The sequence below is a fragment of the Cotesia glomerata genome, linkage group LG1 (genome assembly GCF_020080835.1).
Source record: "Cotesia glomerata isolate CgM1 linkage group LG1, MPM_Cglom_v2.3, whole genome shotgun sequence".
Classification (NCBI taxonomy): Eukaryota; Metazoa; Arthropoda; class Insecta; order Hymenoptera; family Braconidae; genus Cotesia; species Cotesia glomerata.
The window spans coordinates 2,730,300-2,757,483 of NC_058158.1; the positions used below are offsets into that span (position 1 = coordinate 2,730,300).

Consider the following 27,184-nt stretch of genomic DNA (forward strand, 5'->3'; position numbering starts at 1 on the left):
CAAGAATTTATTCTCTTGACTTTAATGTTCGATGATCTTCAATTATATAATGAAAAAAGGCAATTTGATATCCAAGATGGGAAAAGATTTTTTTATATTAGATTTCTTGAGTTTATTGTGCATTCAAATTCAAACTTGAATTAAATATTGATCGAATCGATTTTTCATCAGTTGTATTTTCTCAATAAAAAAAATTTTTTTGGTTACTCTATTTTGATTTTAAACCCATTAGAAATTATTTTTTACTTTTTAATTTGCTTTTTTTTTTAAAGCGTGTTTTTCCGTTTTTTAAACTATCAATTTGTATAGATGAAAAATTTCAAGCTTTTAATGTAAATTCAATATAAATTTATATTCTCCTAATTGTTTCATAAAATTGTATAATTATCTCAAAACGCTAATTTTTTATTCTTCTGAAGAAAAAATTTTTTTAATTTAATTTAAAAGTAAAAATTATCTGAAATTGTTTAATATTTTTTACCAATGAGCAATTATTTGTTTACAATTAGTTTTTCAAAATAGAGATCATAAGTCATAAAATAGTCAAAGTATCGATCAAAATGAAATAAAAAAAATGTTCTTTTCTAAAAATTTATCAATTTATTTTTATTTTAAAAATTTTTAATCATTTACTGTTAATATCATTTATTTTAGCTATTGATATTGTTGGACACTTACTTATTCCTTATATAGAGTTATTTTTATCGCGTAGTATACTGCACGTCTTATAAATTTTATTTTATTTCACCACTTTCCTTAGCAATTTCAGGAGCAGTGGAGAAGGTATCGAGAGCAGAGAAGATAAAAGCAGAATCACTAAAAGACACAGAGTGAAGGGAGTTACAGACATTCGATTTAGCTGGCGTTTTTTGGATCATCACACATAACAACAATGACGAGAATCCTCGGCGAAAATCTCTCCAGTCACGTACTAAGGTTGTTCTACTTTCTATTGACGACGTCTACACTCCTGCCGATATACGGTATACAGTATGGTGGCACTAGGATTTGCAAGGGTGTGAGGATCGAGGATTGAGGATGGAGCAAAAGCCAAGTAGACGATGAAAGAACAGACGATTCTTTTTCCCGATGGCACGCGCTGACTCGGCCGTTGCCGACTTACGGTTTTATTCTTACACGGAAAGCGGCCATTTTTCCTCCTCGTTTTTCCAGCGTCCTCGTTGCCCTCGGGGAATGGGATTTACTTATCGAAGATTGCGCTGTCAAGGAGTCTCCCGTCACTTCCCATTCCTATACCTATATATCCTTATTCCTTATATCTGATGTATGTAGTGTATGTACGGCATGTACGTGTACAGCGACGTTGTGTCGAAACGAGTGGAAAAATAGAATAAAAGAGACCGAAATTTAAAGGAGCTTGTCGATTTGCTCAAGTCTTCGGTGACATTGTCATCTCTTTACGCAGCGTAAGGGCTTGAGCAATCGTTACGATCTCCTCGAGAACTTTCAACATCTCACGTTTAACTTTTTCTAACAGAATTTTTTCTCAATCGTCTGCATGCTGTTGGTGTTAAAAATTAAATCACCGGAAAACGTTTACGATGAGATCGAATCAATTTACCTTTTTTTCTCATTTGAGTCTCTGGTTTCAAGTTAACATTATAGTTTTAGAGGTATCAAAATAATGGAGATTTATAGATTATAGATATGTGGATCATGATGTGTCATATTTGTAAAAAGATATTCATATTTTCAACTATTAATAACCCGTGAAAAAATATTCTGATGTGGCCAATTTTTATAAGTAACTAGGGTAGCAGTACCGTTTTTGGCCACCTTAGCACCGTTTTTGGCCAGTTAACTTTGGTAAGTTGAATTAATTTATAAAAAATTATAATATTATAACCATATTTTTGTTGAGTTTTAAAAAATTTATATTAAAACAAATTGAGCTTGTAATGGTTTATTAAGATAAATTCATTTCTATCGTTTATTTGAGCAACAAATGGCCATAAACAGTACAGTGGCCACAAACGGTACTTTACCCTATATCAGGCTATATATCAGAATAAAGAATTATTTGTTATTTTTTTTACACATTAAAAAATATTGTGTAAAATCATCACAATTTCTGTGTTAAATACGGTCCACAAAAAATTATTTTAAAAAATCAAAACACTGTGTTAAAATAACACAAACTTTGTGTTAAAATAACACAATCTTTGTATTAAAATAACACAGTGTGTTGAATTTTAACACTAATTTTGTGTAGACTGTATTTAACATATTATTTTTTACTGTATAGTGATTTGTACGGCAATTAACATGTTTTATTGAACAAAAATTGGTTTAGTAGTCAATTAAACTAAAAATGTTCAGTTAAATGTGTTAGTAAAACCTTAATTAAATATTATTAAATGCAGTTTTCTTGTAAAGAGAATATTCAGCTATCATGCGTCCTCTGTCGGGGATTTTCAACGCTACAAGTCATTGAAAAATTATTTTCGTTTAGATAATTTTTGAGTTGATGATATGTATGCGATATTTTTAATTTAGTAAAGTTTATTCTCAAATATTGATCTTTTGTTTTAAAATAACATTCTTTCTAATGACGAACAAACATTATCATATTTCCAATTGATAAAAAAAAATCATTTCTAAATTATTAGAAAAAAAAAATATCATTTTTCGATGATATTCATTAACCCTAGACTGATCAACAAACGCGACCTAACGACTTTGGTCGAGTGATGAGGGATTTGCCGCAATGCTTTTAGAGCGTACAGTGTTGCCAGTTCATAGACGTTTGACAGGCAGAGACTAGAGGTGTTTTCGGCAACGCCGCGGACAAAAAACTATTTACGACTCTGGTCAAGCGATGAGGAAAGCCCCGCAAATTTTTTTAAGAAATTTTTTTTCAGCAATTTAACGTTTTCGAAGATGTTTGAAAAAATTATTAATATATTTTAAAATGTTCAAGGAACAAATTCAAATTTTTTTGAATAATTTTAGTAAATATTGAAGATGTAATAAACAAAATATAATTGAGCGCGGCGTCACGCTCATAGGGTGACCAGTCTAGGGTTAATCCTTCTCTCGAGTATTTTCCCATATATTAAAAATAAAATCTGTCAGATTAACCTAATTCATCTTTCTATAAAAAGTCTTTAGTTTCCAAATTATAGTTTATGGTTGTATTATTATACTAGCTCCCGTTTTAAGCCGATTATTGCTGTCGATTTATCGATATTTACCAGCACTAAAAAATTAAACTCTGTTCCAAGAACCCGAGGGGAACAAAAGCAAGAATGTCACTTTCCTTTGATGAAAAATAAGTAAAGCCAAGAAAGAAAGAAAAGAGAGACAGGGGGATGACCATCAATAAGTTACCGTGACAGGTTGCTCTGTAATTTTAAAGCATTTCTCACGTGTATCGGACCAAGTACAGCAGGTAGCTCTATTGTGTCATATAATAAGTGGTCGATACACCACAAGTTACGTATACGCTCTTTTCCGAGTTATTTTTGAGAGGCATAGCGCCTTCAGTATAAGATAATATAATATAAAAAGTCTAGAGTCTAAGTCCAAGTTTTTCTTTTACTACTTGTATACTTTCAGACTGGGGCGTTTCACTTTTATATTTTATAGTGGATATATTAATAGTGAGCAAAGTTAGGCACTCCAGGCAGACAAATTTTAAGAATAATCCGTATTCTATCCCATTACTGTCGGCGTTAACAATTGTTGTACCTTTACCTCTGAATGAAGTGTTTTTTCCATTTTTTTCAGAGGAAAAGTTACGAAGAAAACGATTTCATAAATACAACTCTGTTAAATGGCTCGGTAAAGAAATGTTGTCACTATTGTCGAGGTATGAATGCCGCGTTTTAAAATACTCGACAAAGTAAATACATATAATATGTTAATAGCCAATTTTTGTCGTTTGAGTGAAGGTCCGCTTCGAAAATATGTACATAACTTTTTGTACGGCTGGTATGAATAAATGTATGACGAAATTAATTAACCGGGTATTGAATTTAAAAGAGAAACTTCAGTTCCGAGTTGAGAACAAGAATAACCATTGTGTGCTTGTTAATAACCAGATATAGATATATATTTGTCATTATTATATTATATATTAAAGGTTAAAGTATGAGTATGATAAGTTTGTTAAAACGTATACATCTGCAGACGGGGCTTATGCATATTTGAGTGCAATAGTTCTGAGCTCATCCTAATCCCGCTAATGATGTTGTCAAAGAGTGTGTTTGAGTATAAAGTTTTAGCATCAAAGAATACACATCGACGAGCAAACACAGAAGCTTTTTCGAGTTCGAATGCGGCACACTTTGCTTCCTTGTCTATCTGCAGATACGATGCGCTGCTACAATTTATGCACGAGTGAAAAGTTATGGTGTCAGGTTAGTTGTGCAAATAAAAAGTTTTAGTTTCTTAAAAGTGAGGCACTCTTTTGGTGCTCAATCATAATGCCAGTGTTTGCAACCCATGAAATCCAGGTTCCTTATTCGATATAGAGATTCGGAAAATAACCCAAGAGCTAAGACATATGTGAGCTGAATATAAACGCTCTCGTATTTGGTTATCAACGCTTGTTTGAGGTCGTTATAACTTTTATCTTCTTAAAATAATTCGATTTATTTTCATTTTCATCTCGCTAATTTCGTTCCTCTGAAATCGCTTAATGATACACAATTAACAATTTAATTTGAATTATTCTTGGACATATTGTTTTCAATATAATATTATTATTACAAATTTTGTAGGTTTTATATTTAAAAAAAAAATTTTTTAATTAATAAGATTAAATTTTTTATTAATTTTTTTTTGGTTATTTTAATAAAAAAATATATAAGGTAAAAGACCGAGTTATTGACACTGTCCTAGTTATTGACACTTGCAATTTTATTTTAATTAAAAAAAAAAAATCAACTCTAATAAATTAAAAAATATAATTTTTGAATTATAAATTTTAAGAAAATTGGTTTTTTGAGAACATTTAATTTTTTTAATTAGAATAAAATTGCAAGTGTCAACTAGGCCAGTGTCAATAACTGGGTATTTTACCTTCCAGAATAATATTTGATAATTGAAACAAATCACGAGTACAAGTATATTTTTACAAATAATATTTAAATAATTGTATAGAACTTTTATTTGAATTAAAAAATTTTTTCTGTCTCCTGAAAAAGAGATCATTGATTTTTCATTTCGAGTGTCAATTATCCTATAAATATCCGTTATTTTCATCTATAGCCAAAAAACCTTGTAAAATGACGTTACTTGTCACTAAATAACTGTTTTAAGATCAACTGATCATTTTACCAATCATGAAATACAAATACTCTCAAAACATTAGTACTCCTGATGCCTCAAAAGCATAAACATTGTTTTATCAAACTAGCTTGAGATTTATTTATGTTCGAATGCAGTGTAGTCTCTGGTACGCGGTGTCTGGTTATTGTTACTGACGTATGGCTGAAAAATATTTAAATAGAGACTACACTGGAATAATATTAGTTAAATTGGTTATTTATAGATAGAGTACCTTGGTTAGTGCACGTAAACGCTTCACACTCTACTGGTTTTGAAAGTTATAAGTATATAAAGCTCGTTTATTTATTATATTGTCTTTCCTCACTATTATCTCACTATTACTGTCTTATAAATGTGTAATATACGCAAGTTGTTTATCCCCTTCTCCTTCTTCTTCTTCTACCCATCTCAGCGATAGAATTCTCGTGCTCTTTTTTTCCAGCTGGCACCCTGAAAATTGCAATTTCAACATTGAATTTAAATTTTCCTTAGACGCGTTGAGTTAACAGATGTATGCAGAGTGTATCTTTGTTCCGGGATGTGTTTTTCTTGAGATTTTATAAAAACTTGGTCTACATGACTCGCGTCTGCTCCGCTCAGCTCTACTTGGTCTTTTTCCTGTTCATCTCTCGGTGTTTTAACGCTGTGAAAAAGTTTGTAATGAATTCGACCGCGGAAAAAGCTTGCAAAGCGAATCTACCTTACCAAGAAAACGAATTATATTATATCGGCGTAAAGCGTAAGAGAAAGATCCTAAGTCTTGACTGGCTTTCGTCTAGCTCTACTCGCTGAGACCAAAAGTTTACAAGCAGCATATACATATTATATCCCACCACAAGTTTATGGCCTCTGTAAACTCTCTATGTGTCTATGCTATGTAAACTAAGTACCGTCGCTGTACTTGTATGTGCGCGATGTATATACTAAGCCGGATGATGCACACACTTTTGCAACGGTTCGTTTCGTTTTCACAGCAAGAATCCAGTATAAGTAAGAAGGGTTGACGCTGGAAAAGGATAGAACGAAAGAAGAAAAGCGGGAATCGGAGTTAGTAAAAAATGAAAAAAGAAAAAAAAATAAATGAAAAATAAAAATAGTGGAAAAGGCGAACTAAAAGTTGCACTCTCGGGAAGCGTTAAACGTCTTGGCAAAACGTTTTATGAGGTTGGATTATAAGCGTGAAAAAAATAATAACAGACAAGAAAAATTATATTTATCAACAAAGTTGTAAAGGGTTGAAAAATATCCGACTAAGTTTGTTTTTAATTTCAGCTCTAACTTTGAATTATTTTGTCATAACATTGTTATTCTTTTTTCATCATTTTTTCACGTTTGCTGTAAATAAAATTTTTAGTTTAATATCTTGGTTCTTTTTATGTAGCCACATGATATTTATTAAGAACTTATAATAGCAATAAAATTTGTAGTTTTAAGATTTAAACCAATATTTAATAAAAAAATAGCCTACCTGTGCGAACATTTTGCAAAATGTTGTGATAATAAATAAAATAACAAATGGTCATATTTGAGTTTTTAAGATTGATAAATAGTTGAAATATATTGAACCGTAACACCAAAAAAATACTTTTGAGAAATAAAATATATGATAAAAAAAGTTTTTATTAAGTTTCATTTGAATTAAGTTTCAAAATATAAAAAAGAAAATTTTAAATAAATTATTAAAAAACTCAACTAAAAAGTGATTATATCATCACAGTAAATTTTCTAAGAGTTATCACTTGGCGCTGAGTCAATTTCTCGCAAAGTTAAATATTTCCAAAAATTGCTGATCCAAAATAAAACAATAATTTAAGAAAAGAAGTTGATGTTAAATTGACTTACTTTCAAACTCGCCGTATAAATTGAAACCTTATTCAACAAAAATTGATTTTTCTTTTCAGTTCCAAAAAAATCAGGTGGCTCATCGTTTTGACAGCGACAGCGATCCAAACAAATTCACCCATTCCCATCTAATTCGACTATTTTTTAGATGATCGAGTATCTAATACGTAAAATGAATGAATAATATTGTCTTGGACACAATGAGGTTGCTCGGAAAATAAAATGGTCGTCTTATGCTTGACACTTTCCAGCACACACAGTCTCCAGCATAGGAACCGAATTATAGGGAGGATTACGAGATTGCCGCGAGGGGATTACGTAGATGTCTCTTGGGACGTCCAATCTCCAGGATAAACACTTTCCTGCCATCATTTTGGCGGCAGCGCGATTCTCTCTTACCCTTCTCACTATCACAAGTCTATGCCTCTCTTCTCTTTTTTTTTTGTCGCTCATCTCCACCCGTTCCTTATTTCATTTTACAACGTACCCTCTCTCCGTCTCTGAAAACTCCACTTCGGGCCGGCTGTCAAACTATTTGCAAAACTTATTGTCGCCATCTCTCTTACTCTCTTCTTTTCTTCTTAATACCCTATATTCTATTTACTCCATGCTTTCATTTTTCATACACACAAGCTCAGTATTGCCTGAGGGTCATATTAAAAATTCATTATCGGAAAATGTGTGACTGAACGAGATTTCCAGTAAAAGAATAAATTCTTAGATAAAATAGCTGACGTATTTCTTTCCTTAATATTATTTTTTACCCGACTACAACCAAGAATATGTATAGATATATATATATATATATATATATATATATATATATATATAGCATAAGCACAGAACACAGTACCCTCTTCAATTTATTGACATCGATCTGTCATTTGACTTTCTTTCTCAAAGCTCATTCTTTCCTCCACAAGCTCTTATATAAATTTTATATTTTCATTTTATTTTTAATTCAACCTCAATCCCTTGATGTTCCCAAAGGGAAACCTCCGGTGTAGGAGCCTTTCTCTCGTCTCGACTTTTCAAATTCTCTGGACGTTACTGGAACGAGCGGACACATCGGGTCAAATCGTCCGGTCCACTCGTCAGAATTAAATCTTCCAGGCTATCGAATGGAAATCTAAAACGCCAGACTCTTTTCCATTTTCTTTTTATCCTTTCCCACCCCCTCCTTCTTTACCATCTTGGTCCCTTATATTCTAAACCTCAGCCTCCTTTCCACCCCGAGCTTTTCCTTCTCCTTCTCCTTCTCCTTTTCAGAGTTTCCGTTTTATTTCAATGTTTTTTTATTCACTTCCTTTTTCCTGCATCCTCTAAACGCTTTACCCGTCGGCAAATCTCATCGCGAAGACGACAGCCGTCTCCATCTTTCTTCCGAGTGTTCTCCTGAGGAATATTCAACTCCCTCCGGCCATGCACACCACGTTATACGCTCTACTATGTATAAGATAAGCGAGAACCAGTTTTCCGGGCTGCAATCACGTCACCCGTCACTTAGCCAAGTGTCAAGGCAATAATAAAACTATGTATAATAAAAACCCGGTGTAAAACCTTCCCGTTACACATATATCTGCTTCCGGGAGCTGAAATAAGGAGTATCATCTTCAATTGTCAACGAGTCACTTCGAAATAGGACAAGGAATGAAAAAGGTTTTTTCCAGTACATTTTATCATCGACAATCGACAACCTCCACAGCATCTTTTACTGTCGTCATTTATCCGTTAATGGGGACGCTATAAGCCATCACATCGAGTACGCTAATCTGTTTATAAGATACTTTAATGAGAGAGCAGATGAAGTTAACCTAAGGAGGGATTTGGCTGCTAATACACGTCTACATGCTGGTATCATATCTTACCCTCATTATTTTTACTAATAAGAGTGATAAATTCGACTCAATTACTCACTGCTGGTTTATATTAACTCTAGAATGTGTAATAATCCGTAAACCAGTGACTTATTGCCTTCGAAAGCTTCCACATTTTAAGTTTCTTTAATTGCACACCTCCTAACGCAAAGCCACATTGCAAAGAATTTTTTTTTAAATTACTGTTAAATTAAAATCTAGTTTTTCCAAAATAAAATACTTGTAAAATTTATAATAATAATATTCCATTGATAAAAAATATGTCCACACGGAGACAAAAATATGGAAATCATTCCTATAATTTTAATGAAATGGTTTCCTACACGGAAAAAAAAATTTCGTTCTGGTAACGTAACTGTAGAGTTACCACAACTATACACGGTTTACTATTCGTTGTAGAGTTACAGTAAAATAATGTTATTTAGTTCTGATAACTCAATGTTGTTGAGCTCTCAGAGCTCTACGGGATTGTTCTCAGAGCCAAACGGTATAGTTGGGAGCGCTTTACGTTGCGCAGTAGTGGAGTGCGCTGACATATTTCATAACCCTCTAAAATGACAAACAGAATTATTTTGTTACTCATCCATATTATTAAAAATATATGAGAACAATCAAGTTTCCTGTTTATTTATTTAAGGAAATAGGTTTTTTTTTTGTCAAATTGAATTTCGTTAGAACTGTTTTGTATTTACGGTTTTTCAAGGTTCATTTGCAGTGACTGTTAATTTAATTTATTAGTTTAATATATTGTGATAAATAATAAGTTATCGGAAGACATTAAAAAGACCCCATTTAACACAAAATAAAATTTGTTTTCGTTTATTTATTTTTTCTTGTGCATATACGGTAGTGATTTTATGTCCAATATTTATTGATATAATTAAGAAAATAAGATAATTTTGTGACGACCGTATTTTTAATTTACAAATAATTTTTATTTGTAATATAAGTTCTATTATTATTTTATTTCTATTATAATACTATTCTTATTTGTCATATACAATTATTGTTGGCAATATAAATTCATTCTGCCGCATTTATTTATTAAATTATCAATGCTAAATCGTAAAAAAAAATTATTAAGCAGACTTCAAAAAATTTGTTATAGTCTCAGAACGATCTTGTAAAGTTGTGAGAGGTAAATAACGTTTAGCTCTCAGAGCTCAACGATGTAGAGTTGCAGGAGCCAAACGGTATTGTTACCATAAGAAAACGTTAACCTACTGGAACTTTTTACAACTAACTAACTACTATAGAGTTCCTATAGCAAAATTTTTTTCTCCGTGTAAGAACCATTCCCATAATTTTTGAAAAGGTTCCTATAAATTTCTCTCCGTGTAATAGTAATTATATTCCATGTGTGCGGTAAAATTGTATTCAAATTTTTTTTTTTTACGGGAAATTCCGGTAAATTTTACTCACATGAACTTCAAAAAATGTTCTGTAACTGAGGTTAAATCTTGTTGATAGCTAGAACTAAAATGAATCATATATTATGAATAAACAATTTAAATCCTGACCTACTTTGAAGTCGATTCATGATTCATCAGCAGGTTATTCTTAAAAAATTATAATCCAAGAAACCTGTTCTGTCAATCATATTGTGTAACATTGTGAACGAATTAACTGTTTTTGTTGATAGTTTTTTTTTTTTTTTTTTTTTTTTTTTTTTTATAGAAACCTTCTGGCTTACAGCAATCTAAGATTGATTTGTCAGTAACGCAACATGTGTCAATAAAATATACTTGTTGAATATTTCTATTCTTAATTAAGAAAACGATTTTAATAGCTGATAAAAAAACAAACCAGTCACTAATAATTAAATTTGTTAAATAAAGTCAGCCAACAAATATGTCAGTAACAGGCTACCGAATAATTTGTTGAAAAAATAGAATCTATGTAGGCCAGGGAAGATTAAAATGTGTACAAAAGAAAAGCAATAGAAGGTATTTTTTAATAACAGAAAAAAAAGGGAGTATTATAAAAATCACCGCATACTTGTCTTTAATGAAAGATAAACTTAAACTCTTTGTCTTGCAAATACTTTTCATTCTTCAGAGAAACAGCTGAAGAAGATTTTCTACTTTTATCTTTATCTTTACCTTTTTCCTTTTTCCTCCTTTTAATGAGAACTAAACTAAACTTACGACTGTATAATTATTGATTCACCCCTTTTGTTCAATACCAATACTATCGTCTGTAGAAATAAATTACAGGTAAGGTAAAAATTAAACATTTACTTTATTAATTATTAGTTATTGTTGGAAGAAAATGTACCACCCATACAGTATAGTAGTGAAGTGTTCCGCAGTGAAATTAAAATTAAACATCAGCTGGCTGAAGAAAAATATTTATCCGCGCTTATATATCATCCAATAAATATTTCAATTTTAAAAATAATTTTTACCTCTACTCTGGAAAAATTTTCTAGCAGCCGTACCGGTTTATATTATATTTATCATCATTATTAAGTTAATTTATGACATTTTACTTTTCTCATTTAATACTTTATTTAAAGTTTGAGAAAAATCGACCGAAAGAATTTTTTACCTTTAAATCTTAGGATAGCTCTCTGCTCTACACTTTTATCTTTCTCTCTCATTTCCTCGATTTTTGGCTCTTGCTCTGTACTGAGGAAACGTAAGTATATTTGAAGCCCGAGAATCGGTGAATTATTTCTTGACTGAAACCTTCTCCTTTTCACGCGTCTGAACCCTCCTTGATCTCTTCGTCTCACTTTTTATTTGACATATATACATACATACATCTATCTATATTCATATATACGATTTCGCTGTATCCATATATATTCTATACATAAACCTTCGTCTTGACATGATGCCGAGTGTTTCATGAAATTCAAACTCACCCGACATTTGCTATTATCAAATAATACTCTATCTCTTTCTTTTTATTCAACATTTTTTGTTCAGCCAATTTTATCCGTTTCTGTAACTAACTACCTGTAACATTTTACCTTGATGTGTCGAAATTATAAGAATTTTTACCAAAAAATGTTAATAAAATTTAAGTATTCACACAAAAAAATTACTTGATCTAAAAAATCATTTTCTTTAAAATTTCACTGTTGTTTTCATATATTAAATTTAAATTAATCCAAAAATTAAATCAAGAAAAGAAAAATAAAAAATTTTTCGTGCAAGAATTTTACATCCCACTCAAAATTGGAAGATTTGAAAAATTTATATTTTAGATATTCTCAATTTTTTGACATTTTTGAAGGTTTTTTTTCTCTTAAATTTTTTAATAATGGTATAACCGGAGCTTTACTTGAACAAAAACTTTTTTTCAAATACTTTTTAGAAAAAAGTGCAAAAAAATTATTCAAAGTATTTGCATTTATGATTTTTGACTTTTAATCATTAAGAGCATATTTTGATTTTTTTTTATTTTTTAATCCCGAACTTTAATTATATCAAACAAAGATAAAATAATTTTGATCGAATATGTAGAATTCATCTTTGCTAAAATTTTTGAAGCAGATTTTCGCTTATTTTCTCAAATTAAAAATATTTCTCTTCAATCAAGAGATTTTTTTCTTATGAGTATAATAATATAAATAAAACTCCTCCCTTTTCTCGTCTCCATTTAATTTTTTAGCCAGCAAATAAATATTCTCAGTGTTCTTAGAAGCCGGAGCCAATTAAAAACGAAATTCAAAATAATTAAACACACAAGTTGAAACCGAACAAAAAATATGTATAATAAACACGCTGTTAAACTCTTTAGCTTACACCACATATATAACATTCTGTACCGCCTTACATTAATAACAATAATCATCATAAAAATGGATATGACGTGGCGTGAAATAAATAAAGTTTCAAATTTTGGTGACTGTTACATTAGACTGCCGCGTAGTTAACTTATGGCACAACTATAATATATAATATATAAGCAGTTAAACAAAAAGTTAAGTTAAAGTCTTTCACGCATTCTCAAGTTCATAACACGACCCATATGAGTCCCGTTTCGTTTTCTCTGAGGCATTACTCACGCATTCTTTAAGACTCAGATATTATATATAATCTATAGTATACATATTACATATATGTATATAAGTTAAAGGCCTTATGTGCTATATAGTCGTATTGAAGAAGGATCAGAAGAAGAAGACGAAGAAATGAACAAGTCAACCAAAAATAACTTTAAGTATTCTTTAAACCTATGTCAAAATTTATTAGCCTCCAGCAAGCAAGCTCCGTTTGCAGTTAAATGGACTCGACGAATGATATCCACACTAAAATCTGTTCATTATAATTTTTTACGTAGGAAGAAATAAAATTTAGAGGTGATTTTTGAAACTAAAAACAGAAATACCAGTTCGTTATCCGTTCGATTTAAACTTTACTTTTTACCCTGATTTTTTTTTTGACAATTTAAACGATGTGAAAAAATCCGGCATAGTACTCACTACTCGACGTCCTGAATTTTTTCATTTTTAGATATCCGCGTTTCACCAGTCGAATCATAGTTCCGTGTTTCTTCAAATTGATTGCCAATAATCAAATTCTCGAACGATGAATCGAGTAGATGCTCGACAGCTTCAATATACTAATTAAATTACAGGCCGTACTCTAGATATATAAAGCTAAAAGTTTCGCTGCCAGTTGCAGGTATATATATACGTGTACATATATATATGTATGGATAACCGTAACCCAATTACATTATTATATTTTTGTGTCAAGATCATCAGCTTCCGCCTGATCGTCGTCAATACTATCATCTCACATCCGTTGACTCTATCAATTAAATTGTTAGCTTACACTTTGTATGCCATTCGTTTGTCTACACATAATTAACAGCACCGGTACCTGTTGTCCATGAATATTTATCTGCTATCTAGTATCTGAGTCTCTAATTAGATTCTAATGCAAAAAAAAAAAAAAAATAAATAGACAATAAAATTACAATATAAAAAATGTTTAATTAATTTAATCCCACCCGAGTAAAATTCTCTCCGAGATAAATTGTATTTATATTATTGATAATAAAAAACTCGACAGAGTAAATTCTTCATTTTTTTTTGTATAAAAATAACAAAATAATTGTTATTATTTTGAAAGTGATAAAACGCGTAATTACAGAGTCGTTTGATATAACACATAAGTATTAATATTTTTAAAAAATTGCATCAATATTTATTTTTAATTTCTATAAGTAGCATTTTTTAATAAATTCTTACGATTCACTCCGAACTCGCATTGTTTTATTTCTCACTGTATTTTCTAGTGATAGGAGTAAAATTAACTTCCAATTTTTTAAATGTAAAAATAATAGTACAAATAATAATAAATCAATTATTTTTTTTCTTCTCGTTAATATTTGCGCATTAATGTTAATCGAAAATAATATGATGTCTCGTGTTTCGATTTCATCAAGGCAAGGACAGCTACTTATTCCAGTTAGCGACAGTCTCAGTACCCAGTACTATTATTTACAGTATTATTGTCGTAGTAGTACACACTTTGCCCCAAAGCATCGAAATTCAATACTTGAAGTGAAGGAAGGGCAGATACTGATGAATAAGAGGTAGAAGGAAATTAAAGGAGACAAGTTGGTGTGAGTTGTCATCATGTGGTTGTGCACGGACGAAAATAATAAGAGTAACAATATACGTATATATATATATATATATATATATATATATATATATATATATATATATATATATATATATATATATATATATATAATATGTAATGCGTGGATAGGATGTGGATGTGGACATGGATATAGAGTGGGTGAAGAAGGACGTAAATAACGTTTCAAAGTGCTGTGTCGAGTTTATATTACGTATACACTACCTTGTTATTATAATAATTCCGTGTAATAATGATACATTAATGCAAGGCAACGCATTAATGCATCAGTATTCTCATGATTCTCCTGATGAAGGTGATGATGGGAACCAAGACACTCGGTACGCTCTATAATATTTTTATTTTCATTTAATTAATCCCACATAGAGATAACATGGATTAAATAAGTCAATGACGGAGTTTTATTAAGGCTGTAATCTTTGGTATTAAATCTCATCTTTTAAAAATTAAAATTCTTAATATTTTATTCTACAATGCTGCAATGAAAAAATTTCCTTTGATAAATTTTCATCTCAGGCTACACATGAGACAACAAATAATTTTTTACAATTTTGTTATTGATCTAGAATTTTTTTTTTATCAATTATTATCTCGTACTAGATTAAAATCGGTTTATAGTCGATTAAATATCAAAAAGTCACCTTAGAAGAATCCAAAAAATGGTTTTTAATTTAAGACTTATTACCTCAGGCTTAACTCTCTTGGAAAGAAAAGATTCAGGGAGTATGCGCCATGTATGAAAGATTTTAAACACTACTTTCAGTTAAAAAATTAAATATGGATACATCCAGCTATATCAAAAAATTTTTTAACGTGAAGTATAAAAACATCGTACATTCAACCTAGGGTTCAATCAACAGGCAAGAGCTAAAAAAATTACGCGTAAAAATTAATTTCATTTAATTTCCAAGACTCGTGCTAACTGCATGTGTATGATAACTCATCATTATCGCAAGTATTTTGTTCAAAAGCTAACACAAAAAGTATTTTACTAGTAAATTAATTTTATCTTCCAGCCTGATAATCCTGGAAGTATTTTTATTGCGGAGTTGGGATATAAAAGAGCACTTATGTCAAGTCTTTATCTGGTTGAAGAAACTCAAGCGTGAGCAGTAGATTTAGAGGGTCTGGTTGTGGATTCTGTATGTTGGATCTGGATCTCCTCATACTTATACTGATGCTCAATACAGCAGAACATTTTGGGCTTTGGGTCGTAGCCGAGTACTCGAGGTGCAGTGGAGCTGACAAAAATAGTGTGGTGAATTGAGTGCGTATTATATAGACTATCAAAGACACATCAGCAGTGTACCACCAGCTGTCATCTTGTAGGTCTTCTGTGAGAGAATTGTAAGGCCTCTATAACGTGCTCGTTGTTCACTGAGCTACAGCTTAACTCGTGCCAATATTGCTTATGTTGAGCCACGATAAATGTGCCCGGATAACTCCACACATACACACATAAACACACATGATAGATGATACATGTGTGTAGTGTGTACATTGAAAATAGATTCGACATTATGATGTTATTCTACTTGTATCATTTCTCGTTCTCTTCTGGCTTATCCGAATCCGGTGGCACTTACCGTTCAGGAAACCCTGTGACTCGCGAATCTTTTCGTTGTACGGTTTCGCATAATCCGCTAATACATCGACAGCAATGTCGACATTTCTGGAAACGAGCTCAGGAGAGGATTTGCTCTGAGATTGTGCCAGGGTGTGCACTACTGCCTAATGTAACCTCGACGTTCGCCGTGTATTCAAAATCTTTCTTATTCGTCTCATCTTCTTCTTCTTCTTCTTCTTCTTCTTCGTTCTATCTTATCTTTATCTCAGGCTTGTTATTATTCAAGCAAAGGGTTTTTTTATTTTTCATTCCCAATCGGTTTTATTTAGCTTACATTATACCCGTGCAAGTTGCGGAAATCACCCCTCGGAATCTTGGAAAATATTTGGTAACAAAATGCTGATGTCGAGTTTTTTCCTGATTATAATCTCAAGGGTTTGCATTTAAGATCTCCCGGATAGATTACTCGGGCCATTTCTAGTTCAACTTTTTTTTTTATTTTTCTACTTTTTATTGCGGCATCATCTCGTTTACTATTATTATGTCACTGAGCATAATAATATCACGGAAACGAGAAACGAGATGAGATATTATATACCCAGATTCAGATTCGGGTTTCTTATGAAATTTATTGTGATTTACAACCTGCGGTGATGTGACCTCAAACACACAAGTCGTCGAAAAGGTGCTGGTGATGATACTATACTGGTGTGGTGTAGAAACTCAAACTCATTAAAAAAAGTAAGACTCAAAAGTGTTAAGTTTTAAGCGAAAACTTTTTCTGCATAAAAATTTCATAAATCTACTGTTTGATAAAATTTCCTTTGGTGTATGTATGCTTCATCCCAAACAGAAAAGACTGTCATGTTGCAAACAAACTTTTAAACTTTTCACTCTGCCGATACATATTATATTTGAGCGGTTTGTTTGAAAACCAGATGTTATGGCTGAGCATTCCCACACACTTGTATTTACTTCTATAAATATAAATACTGTATGCGGATATAAAAAAAAAATATAACAGGATTAAGATCCCAAATGCAATACGGATATTATCGAGTCTTTATTTTGTAAAAAAATTTTTTTTATATAAAATTTACATTGGATTCTTTATGGTTACTTTTCATTTATTCAAAGAAGTGAAAAAATTTTTTATCATTATTAATCAATAATTAATGATCATATTTTTAAAATCAAATTTTGTAAAAATAATATTTATTGAACTTTTTAGGTATTTTCAGTAGTTTGTTCTGGATTTAAACTCAAGCCTGATAGAAAAAACTTTTGTTGAAAATTTCTATAGTTATACAGACAACATTAGAAAAAAAAAATTATTTTTTGAATCATCAAAAAAATATTTTGCAAGTAATGAAAAATCTAAACTACTTATTTTTTAAACTCAAGTTATTTAAAAATTATTGGTACAGTTTGCATTCGTCTGAAATAAAAGAACATTTTTCCATATTTTTAAAAATAACAACACACCATATTTATTATCTACACTGATAGAAGGATTTCTTAGCATTTAAGAAGATTTCTTTGTATTTAAGAAATCATTTCTTAGCATTTAAAAAATATTTCTTAGTATTTAAGAAATATTTCTTTGTATTTAAGAAATATTTTTTAGTATTTATATTTCTTAATATTTAAGAAATATTTCTTTTTATCTAAGAAATATTTTTTAAATATTAAGAAATGATGTTTAAGAAATGATTTCTTAAATACAAAGAAATCTTTTTAAATAATAAGAAATCCTTCTATCAGTGTACAAAGTGGATAAGCTTTGTTAATTATAAACAAATTAAACCTGATCTACTCCAAAATCATACCATGACACATCTTCAAACAAATAACAACATTAAAATCAAAACTCGAATTACCGAATGCCCGCACGTTTTTCCAGTAACAGTAAGAGCAATCCTATCAAAGCAATGCTTTGATTTTAAAAAAGACAATTCCGAGCAGACAGGATAGAATATTTAATTGAGAAACCGTGGAGCCGTTGGTGTGCAATGAGCCAATAATCGGAATAGCCAGTTTAATTTTCTTGCTCGAAAGCGATCCAATCTGCATCGGCTTGGCCATTGCGATACGGTACCCTGCACTATCTGAAAGCATTCAATGTTCTTACCCAACCCCTTGAGCGATTCGATTATATTAAGACACGTCGATAAGAGCTCGAGAGAATCACCGAGAACAAGATCAACAGACTGCTGTCCATAACCTTATTCTGAAAACAATTACCCTGCCTTGTCGTTCGTTAATTCCGCTCATCAAATTTCTTTCTATTATATTCAAAGAAAAAAAAAATGAACCAAGTGTCTCTAAAATTGAGACGAGGACCAGAACGGGGCTATTAACACATGTGTGTGGTGTGTACGTGAGCTACTCAGTAATATCCATGTGCAATAACCTTCTAACAGGGCAATGCAGGATAATCGAGGAATTAAAGTTACAAGCGGTAATTTTCTCGAGTGGGTTCGAGGTGCCGCTTCGCACACGTCCTCGATTGTACGTAGGGAGGTGTAACAACGCATACACTCGAAGGCGGTAATGCAGCGAAGCAAGCCATAGAATCGTTTCCACCGATTTCACGAGGTAATACGGGAAATTATAACTTCAATATTCCGATTTTTATTCCCGGGTTTAAAAAAGCTGTCTCTGTCTTTGTCTCCATCCCGGGATAAGTACCGCTGGAATAGAATAGGAGTAGAATCACGCTGGACTATTATTCTCAAACTCGAGCCCGAGGTAGACGCGTTATTCTCTTGCTCATCCTTTTACCATTTTATCCTCGCTTTCTTGTTATACTTTTATTTGCTATACTGCTCGTGTCATCATCCCGTCATCATTTTGTTGATCCTCGTCTCAGTCCAGTTAAAAAAATGGTCACCCATAAACATGCATGAGCGTAATACAAAGACAAAGAGAAAATAAGAGACAGTAAGAATTTTATGGAGGAAAAAATTATAGCGAGATTACTCGCCAAGTCCCGCTATTAGTGATGTATGTTAAACCCTCAGACGAATCACGATTATTAAGCGGCAGTCAGTGTGCATGAAATCCGGGTTTTAATTATTTCTTCATCCACTACTTTTTTCGTTAATACGTATGGAGCTTACTGGTAGAATTATTTTTTTATGTTAAAACTCGCGATAGGAATGAAATGCAGAAGAATAATGATGATAATACTCGAGAAAATTTGCGAAGCAAATATGAATTAATTGCGGGGGAGTGATTTTTCATTTAGATCTGATCTGCTTAGAATAACGTTGGTTCAGAGGAGTTTAATTTGTGATTTTTATGAAATTTTTACAGGAAAAATTATAAATACATTGGAAGTTGATGTTATTATTGGATTAAAGTAGTTGTATTATGACTATCAGAGCGAAAATATTATGCTAAAATGTGAGCCATTTTGTATCGATTCGATCGATAGTTAGAATCGAGCCTTTTTGATTAAAATAAATAAACTTCCCTAAATTGAAAAAATTTTTCTAATCTATACTAATAAATGGAAAGCCGGTTTTTTTGTCCGGTTATACTGCGAAAACTACTGAACCGATCGGAATAATACTTATACTATAAGATGCAGCGTATTTCGGAGAAGATTTTAGTATATGATATGGTGGTGATTACTTATCCGGAACCTATATTTTTTTGACTTAGAAATAATGAATTTTTATTGTAACTAAATTTATTATATTCGATTGTCATTTATTTAAAATAAATTTTTTAATTCTATTGATTATGTTTATATACTAGGCAGATTTCTTTACTTATAAGACCTGCAATTTCTTTAACTGAAACTTTCAATGCTCATTACAAATTTTTTTTTTCATATCAATTATTATTCATTTTTGTAAGAAAGATATGGGAATGTTATAATGATTGCACATTGAAAGTTGCAATGAATATTAGCTAGAATAATTACATGGATAAAAGGTTCATGCCAATTCGACAGAATTTGGAATCTGTGCAAGTCAAAACAATATTCTAATTAAATTTCAAGTCTAGATCTAAAAATGCACTTCTATAAAGCGCTCAGCGGAGTGGGCGAGTAACAGCTAGTAGTATAATATTCCAATATGTTATGTGTTATTATAGTTTTTTATAATAATCAACGGAAAACTTTCTTAGTTTATAATTAAATATCTTTGTCAAATTTTCGGTACGCCATACAGTGCAATGTACAATAATTTCAAAAACTCAATCTAATATTTCTAGAACTATATGTTGTTCAAATGTTTAATTCTTCTCTAATCGATGCAGAATAATTACAGAAATAATCTGTATAAATTAAAAAAAAAAAATTCTTAGAAAGTGCCTTTGGTGGTAAAACCACTCTAAGGTGTAGCAAAAAACTATTAGATAAACTTCATTTTCAATCGAAGCATGTTTCGTAAATATTGAAGTGTTGTAATACTGAAAATTTAAGTAAAAGTTAAAATTAATTTTTTAATGCAATAAAGTTGCCAAGTGCCAAACGCAATCACAAGCATTTTATTTTCTACAGTACACAGTACAAAATAAAAGTTTTAAAAAGAAAATAAATAACGAGTAAATGAAGGCAGTTACACTCGTTGAAAAGTACTCTGAACCTTTCGATTAAAAGCACCTACGGCAGTACTCTGCATATACAATAATTGCGATTCGTTTTACACTTGATAGTCCACGTTCACATCATTTATGACTGTGCATACATATATATGCATATACAGTGGACACCGAATGTGTCGTCGATGGCGAGAATCCTGGGACACTGCAAAATAGGGAATAGAATGGTGCCGCGAATTTAAAAGCCGCGGTAATTAGTTTCTCTCGCGGGAGCTTCGTATATTAAATCTTCGACGCCGCGAGTCTCGAACACTCACGAATTTATGGATAATAATGGCGTGAATGGGAGCGCAGTATGTGGAAATGTGGTTTGGGTGTAGTGTAGTGTGTAGAGGGTGCTTTTGAGTATGGACATGTAGAATGTAGAATATAGAAGAAGAGACAGAAAAAGAGAGACGGGTAAAGGGGTAACGTTGATCCCCCAGGACAGGGTGGAATATAACATGTAAAATGGGGTAGTAGAGTTTATATTCCTCCGCGGGACGTATGCTCTTGATAGGTGGTGGGCAGCTTGTTAATAGGTTTTTAGAAATTGCCCGCGGCTTCGAGGTGCATCTAATAGTTTCGTTATAATAGGTTCGCTTTCATGAGTCTAGAGTCTACTAAAGCTTTATGAGTATGAGTGTAGACGTATAGATGTATAGTTAGCTAGCCGCATTAATATGTATGTATGTGATATGAAAAGTATATACAGAGCTGTATTCATTCTGCACTGAAAGAAAGTCTGCTCTATACTCTACTGGACTATGAATCGCTGAATAAGAGTAAAGCTCGATTGACGTCGGCATTTGAGACTAAACACATGTGTATGAACAAGTAATTGATTTTAATTACAACGACAAAATGGGATTGGGTTCGTTGTATTGTTTTAAATAAATTGTCTGTTGTTTTTTTGTCAAGGATAGTTTTTAATAAAAATTACTTTTGTAATTGAACTTTTTTGATTAATTTATTTTTGATTTTTTCATTCGATGCCCGTGAAAAAATTTTCTGATATGGTAATTTATACATAGTCGACCATATCCAAAAGTACGTCCGGATTTAGCCTAATCTAGGATTAGTTGGTGATTACTTATCCGGAGTCTACATTTTTTTGACTTAGAAATAATGAATTTTTCTCATCTCCGGGCGGAAAGCGTCGATTTTCCTCCCACTGCGCTAAACGAAAATGCCGCTTTCCGCCTCCGTCGAGGAGAAAAATAGTATACACACCACGGGCAGTAAATAAGAAAGCCTCAGATCACATGTTTATTGACCTCGGCTTCGCCTCGGACAACAATTACATGTGATCTGAGACATTTCTTATTTTACTGCCCTAGATGTGTAATATACTATTTATTGTAACTAAATTTATTATATTCGATTGTCATTTGTTTAAAATAAATTTTTTAATTCTATTGGTTATGTTTATATTCTAGGCAGATTTCTTCACTTATGAGACCTGCCATTTCTTTAACTGAAACTTTCAATGCTCATTACAAATTTTTTTTCATATCAATTATTATTCATTTTTGTAAGAAAGACACGTCAAGGTTATAATGATTGCACATTAAAAGTTACAATGAATATCAGCTAGAATAATTACATGGATAAAAGGTACATGTCAATTCGATAGAATTTGGAATCTGTGCAAATCAAAAAAATACTAATTAAATTTCAAGTCTAGATCTAAAAATGCAATTCTATAAAGCGCCCAGCGGAGCGGGCGAGTAACAGCTAGTAGGAGAAGGGGGGGGGGGCAAAATGGGCCCGTTAAGAAAAAAATGTTGATATCCTTAGTGTTTTTCTCTGGTTTTACTTTTTTTTTAGTCCCTTGCCAAGTATTTGACCTCAATTTGCTCTGTTCACTAAAAATAAAAAATTGAAAATGTGGGGCAAAATGGGCCACATCAAGAAAATTTTTATAATATGAGTTTTTCAGCTCGTTTTACTTTTTTGGCCTCTTACTGAGTTTATGGTATTAATTTTTTTGTGTATATTAAAATTAAAAAATTGAGAAAAGTGGGGTAAAATGGGCCCCCCAAAAAACAATATGTTTCTTACTTTTGTTTTATATTTTGAATTTTTTTATTATGTATTCAGTATAAAAAATTAGGATAACAGTAGACCCTATAGGGTTGGCTTTTATAAAAGCCATCCCTGCAACTTCCCGCTAACTCCATACCTAAACGCTCCACATTTTACGCCAAAAGCAATAATAAATCAGATAGAAAATGTCGGACTAATTAAAAAAAAACGCGTTTTTCGAATTATTTCGTCAACGGTATCTCTCAAACTAATCAACCAATTTCAGTCCTGTTAACGGCGATCAACGCGGGTTTCCAAGCTTAAAAACCGATCAGTTTTTCGAATCGATTGGTGAAGCCAATAAAAATGTATCACAAAAAAAACAATTTTTTAGAATTTTTTTGACGATATCTCACAAATGAATCAACCGATTTAAAAAAAATTAAAGGCATTCTATGCAGTTATTCTAGAACAAAAAGATTAATTATTACTAACCAAACAATCGGACGTGAAATTTCAAAGATGTGTTAAAAAAATACTTTTTGTAATTTTTAAAGTTAAATATCTCTCGAACCATTCAACCGATTTTGACGTTATTGGCGGCGATTAAAGTGATTTTTTTAAGCTCTAAAAATCATCTCGTTGAATCAAAAACGATCCAGGAATAAATGTCGGAGTTATGTAAGAAAAAAAAACATTTTTTCCCTGATATTTTGTTCATGATACCTCACAAACGAATCGACCAATTTTGATCGCGTTGACGGCAATCGACGCAGTTTTTTAAGCTTAAGAGCTGATTAGTTTTTGAAAACGATTGATTCAGCAGATTAAATTTATTTAAAAAAAAACATTTTCTGAAAATTTTATTTTCGAGATTACTCAAAATCTATTGGCCCGCATTACCTTAAATATTATAAAATTTTTTGATCAACAGTAGTGTTGAAAATCTCTAACAGACGGCGCACGGTCGCTGAATCGTTTTGCTACTGGATAGTTAACCGGAGTTTTTAAGTTCTAAAATATAAATCTTTCTAATTCTTTCTTAAGACCATGTATGATCAGATCGGGCCAAATATATAATTGGCTTTTATCAGAACATAAATGGCTAGATAAAAATTTATTCGCGATTAGAAGTAGATAAAATTCTTGGAATAAAATGCTAAGTAAAGAGTATTCTATAGAATACCTATAGATCGTATTAAAAATGTGCCATCATATTGGATTTATGACGTCTTTTCAATGTCCAAATCCCCAATGTTTTCAGACATCTTCCGAAAGTAACTATTTTAAATATTAAATTATGGCTATTTGACTTTTTTTTTCAATCTTGTTTAAAAAATTTTTTATTGATAATTTGAATGTAAGATCTTGTAACAACCACGTATCCAACTGAATATTATTTCAAATATTGAGCAATCCTCGGCTCGAAATTGCTCTCCAAAGTCCAGGGTCTTAAACGGGGATCGCGTCGAAACGACAAAACATAAATAAAAAAATTACAAAAAACAAATTTTTGATGTTAAAAATTTATAAGAATTTTATTTTTAAAAATTCTTAAACCAATAACTATAAAAATAAAATTATTTTTACATCCACATGATTTATATTTTTCGAAAATAAAATTCTTAGAAGGTGAAATATGAAGTAACTTTTCCTTGAAATTTTTAAACAGTCAGTTAGGGTTAATCCACTTACGTAATCATTTTTCTAAATATTTTATGTCTAAAAAATTTTTTTCCATTCTAGCCTCGAGCTAATTTGTAGTTAAAAATAAATTTTAGATTATTTTTAAATGTATATTTTTCTGATTAAAACTTAATTTAAATATTCAGTATATAGATCCAAACTTGAATAATTCATAGAACAGAGGTTAGAAAAAAAATAGAAAAGATGACGATGAAGATGAATATAATACAATAAGGTTATTACTGAGATAGTATTGTGGTATATTGAGTCAGTTATTGGAGAGGTGTATTGAAAATTGAATGCGATGAGTTGCGGGATTGAGGAAAATAAACAGGTTCTATTGGATCTGGAATCTCAAATCTCGAATCTCAAATCTGGTGGATAGGATGAATGTTTAGATAATCAGGATTTGTAGGAGCCGGAGGATCGAGTAAGAGTGTGTAGGAATCCTTGGCCAATAGGATTACGCTAACTCAGTGTAATCTGGGAGCGATGACCCGGTGCCCTAGGCTTTTGCCCTTCTCCAGGTACTGGAAGAGCTCAAGGTAATCGCCAAGCTACGAGACGGTCGGAGCCTCTGTTCCGTAGATGGAGATGGTTACAGGAGAAGATCGTGTCTTATACTCTTGAGCGAGGAGCAAGCCCTCAGTATAAGATTTACTTTATTATTATTATTACTGTTATTATTATTATTATTATTATTATTATTATTATTATTATACAGGATAGTTGCTTTATACCCCATTCGACTGATTTATGGCACATTATTGAAACCTTTGCTCCCAGATAAATTTAAGATCCTATTTTGGTAACATTTACTTTATCTGTAATGTAATACAACATTATTCCGCTCAAATATTCATATTAACCTTTTATTTTTCAAATACTTTGTCATAAAATACTCTGATAGAATGATTTGTTAATGATTAATCAGTCTTATTAATTGTTAATAAATAAATTTTTAACATTCAAAAATATAATAAATGCTTATTAACAGTTGATGAATATTTATTTTTAATTAAAAAATATTATTTATATAGTAAAAAATATTTATTTGTATTTAATAAATGAATAGATTGTTTCCAAACAAATAAATTCATTAATAGTTAATAAATTTGTTCATCAGTGTACTTTTTGGTATCTAAAATAACCTAATGTATATTTGTTTGTTCAAACGTTTTTGGTTTTTAATTCAATTTTATTTATTTAATATCATTAGTCAAGGAATAACTGGATAAGGTTGATGGATAACAGCAATAATAACAACCAGATTTAAAATTTAAAATATCATAACATATATGTAAGGATTTAAAATTTAAAGGTTACGGAGTTTAATAACATCAACTATAGATCTCTCTAAACATCGAAGAAGCTACGGAACGCCAGGAGAAACCGGTTTGCACCGTTGATCGGTGGCGGGTCATCTAGGTACACTTACAGGTACATACACGTGGTATTATATAGGGGATACGTAACGTGTGTGAGGAGTCGTTCCCGACTACATACGTGAATTCTCACTTACGAGCTCTACTCTAAGTATAAGAAAGTAAAAGATCTAGGGAGCAATGTACGAGTCATAATTACACTTCGAGTATCAAGATATGCTTTATTATTAGTGTAATTATTATTATTATTATTATTTTCTTTTATTCTGTAGATACTTAGCTTGATTGTCTTTTTTAAATCCTTAACTAAAATTTCTTTTTTAGATGTTTTCATATGAGTAATTATTAAATTGGACGGATATTTTTGGTCCAAATGTATTATTTATAAGTTAAGTGCAATGATATTCACTGTGAACATTGAACAATTACATAAAATATAAATGGCTCTAAAAAAAACCTTAATCATATTTGTAAAGAATTATATGTTTTTAATTAATTATGTATTTTTCAGAACCTGATCAAGACTTATAAAATAGTCGAAACTTTATAAAGTAGAGATTACATAGTTCATTGTCCTTTGCAATGACATATCAGTTCAATTTTAAAGAATTTCATTGTCTTGATTTAAATAGAAAAATTCTTGAACTGAGAAATTCTTCTTAGTGAAAGTAAATTCCACTTGATTTAAAAATTTTTTGTTTTAATTCAAGAAATTAAAATCTTAAAAATGACTTTCTTGATTCAAAAATTTATCTCTTCAATCAAGTTAATTTTTTTTGCAATGTACATTTCCAAGCTTTCAGACAAATAAATTTTTTTAATAACAAGAATTTGTACCAATTTTTTGTATTATCATTATTATTTTCCTAATTTAAAAATCATTTCTATTTTAAATTATTAAATAATATGAAATGTATAATAACAAAGAAAGAATTGATACGTGGCGACTTTCTTTTTCTTAAAATTGATTCTGTCAAAAATCTAATTAAGTATTTTATAGTTATATATAGATAAACTAATTTCAGTTATTATTATCATCATAATATTTTTTATTCCAATAATAATATTTACCCGGCAATATGAAACTGGTTAGTCGTGTCGTAGATATTAATTATAATCATAATTACACAGTAAATTTTCCAAGCCTTAAACTTTCTATTAAAGTACGATACGTTAAATTAAGCTTACGCTCTTGGCATCTGTTTCAAGCACACAAATACCCTCTGCCTAGACTTTTAACGACTACTAACTACTAGAAGTGTACGACTGGATCTGGTGAAT

General features: G+C 31.0%; 1 protein-coding gene and 1 long non-coding RNA gene across 2 annotated transcripts in view; both read right to left on the minus strand.

The window, feature by feature from the left end:
• The window catches only part of LOC123261488 (hemicentin-1), a 228,505-nt gene that overhangs the window by 100,339 nt on the left and 100,982 nt on the right, over nucleotides 1–27,184 (minus strand). The gene's annotated exons all lie outside the window — the stretch shown is intronic.
• On the minus strand, nucleotides 5,163–27,157 carry LOC123261641. The gene is made up of 3 exons (XR_006508718.1): nucleotides 26,975–27,157; nucleotides 5,528–5,745; nucleotides 5,163–5,457 (listed from the first exon to the last, which is right to left on the minus strand). It is a non-coding gene; the product is annotated as an uncharacterized LOC123261641 (long non-coding RNA).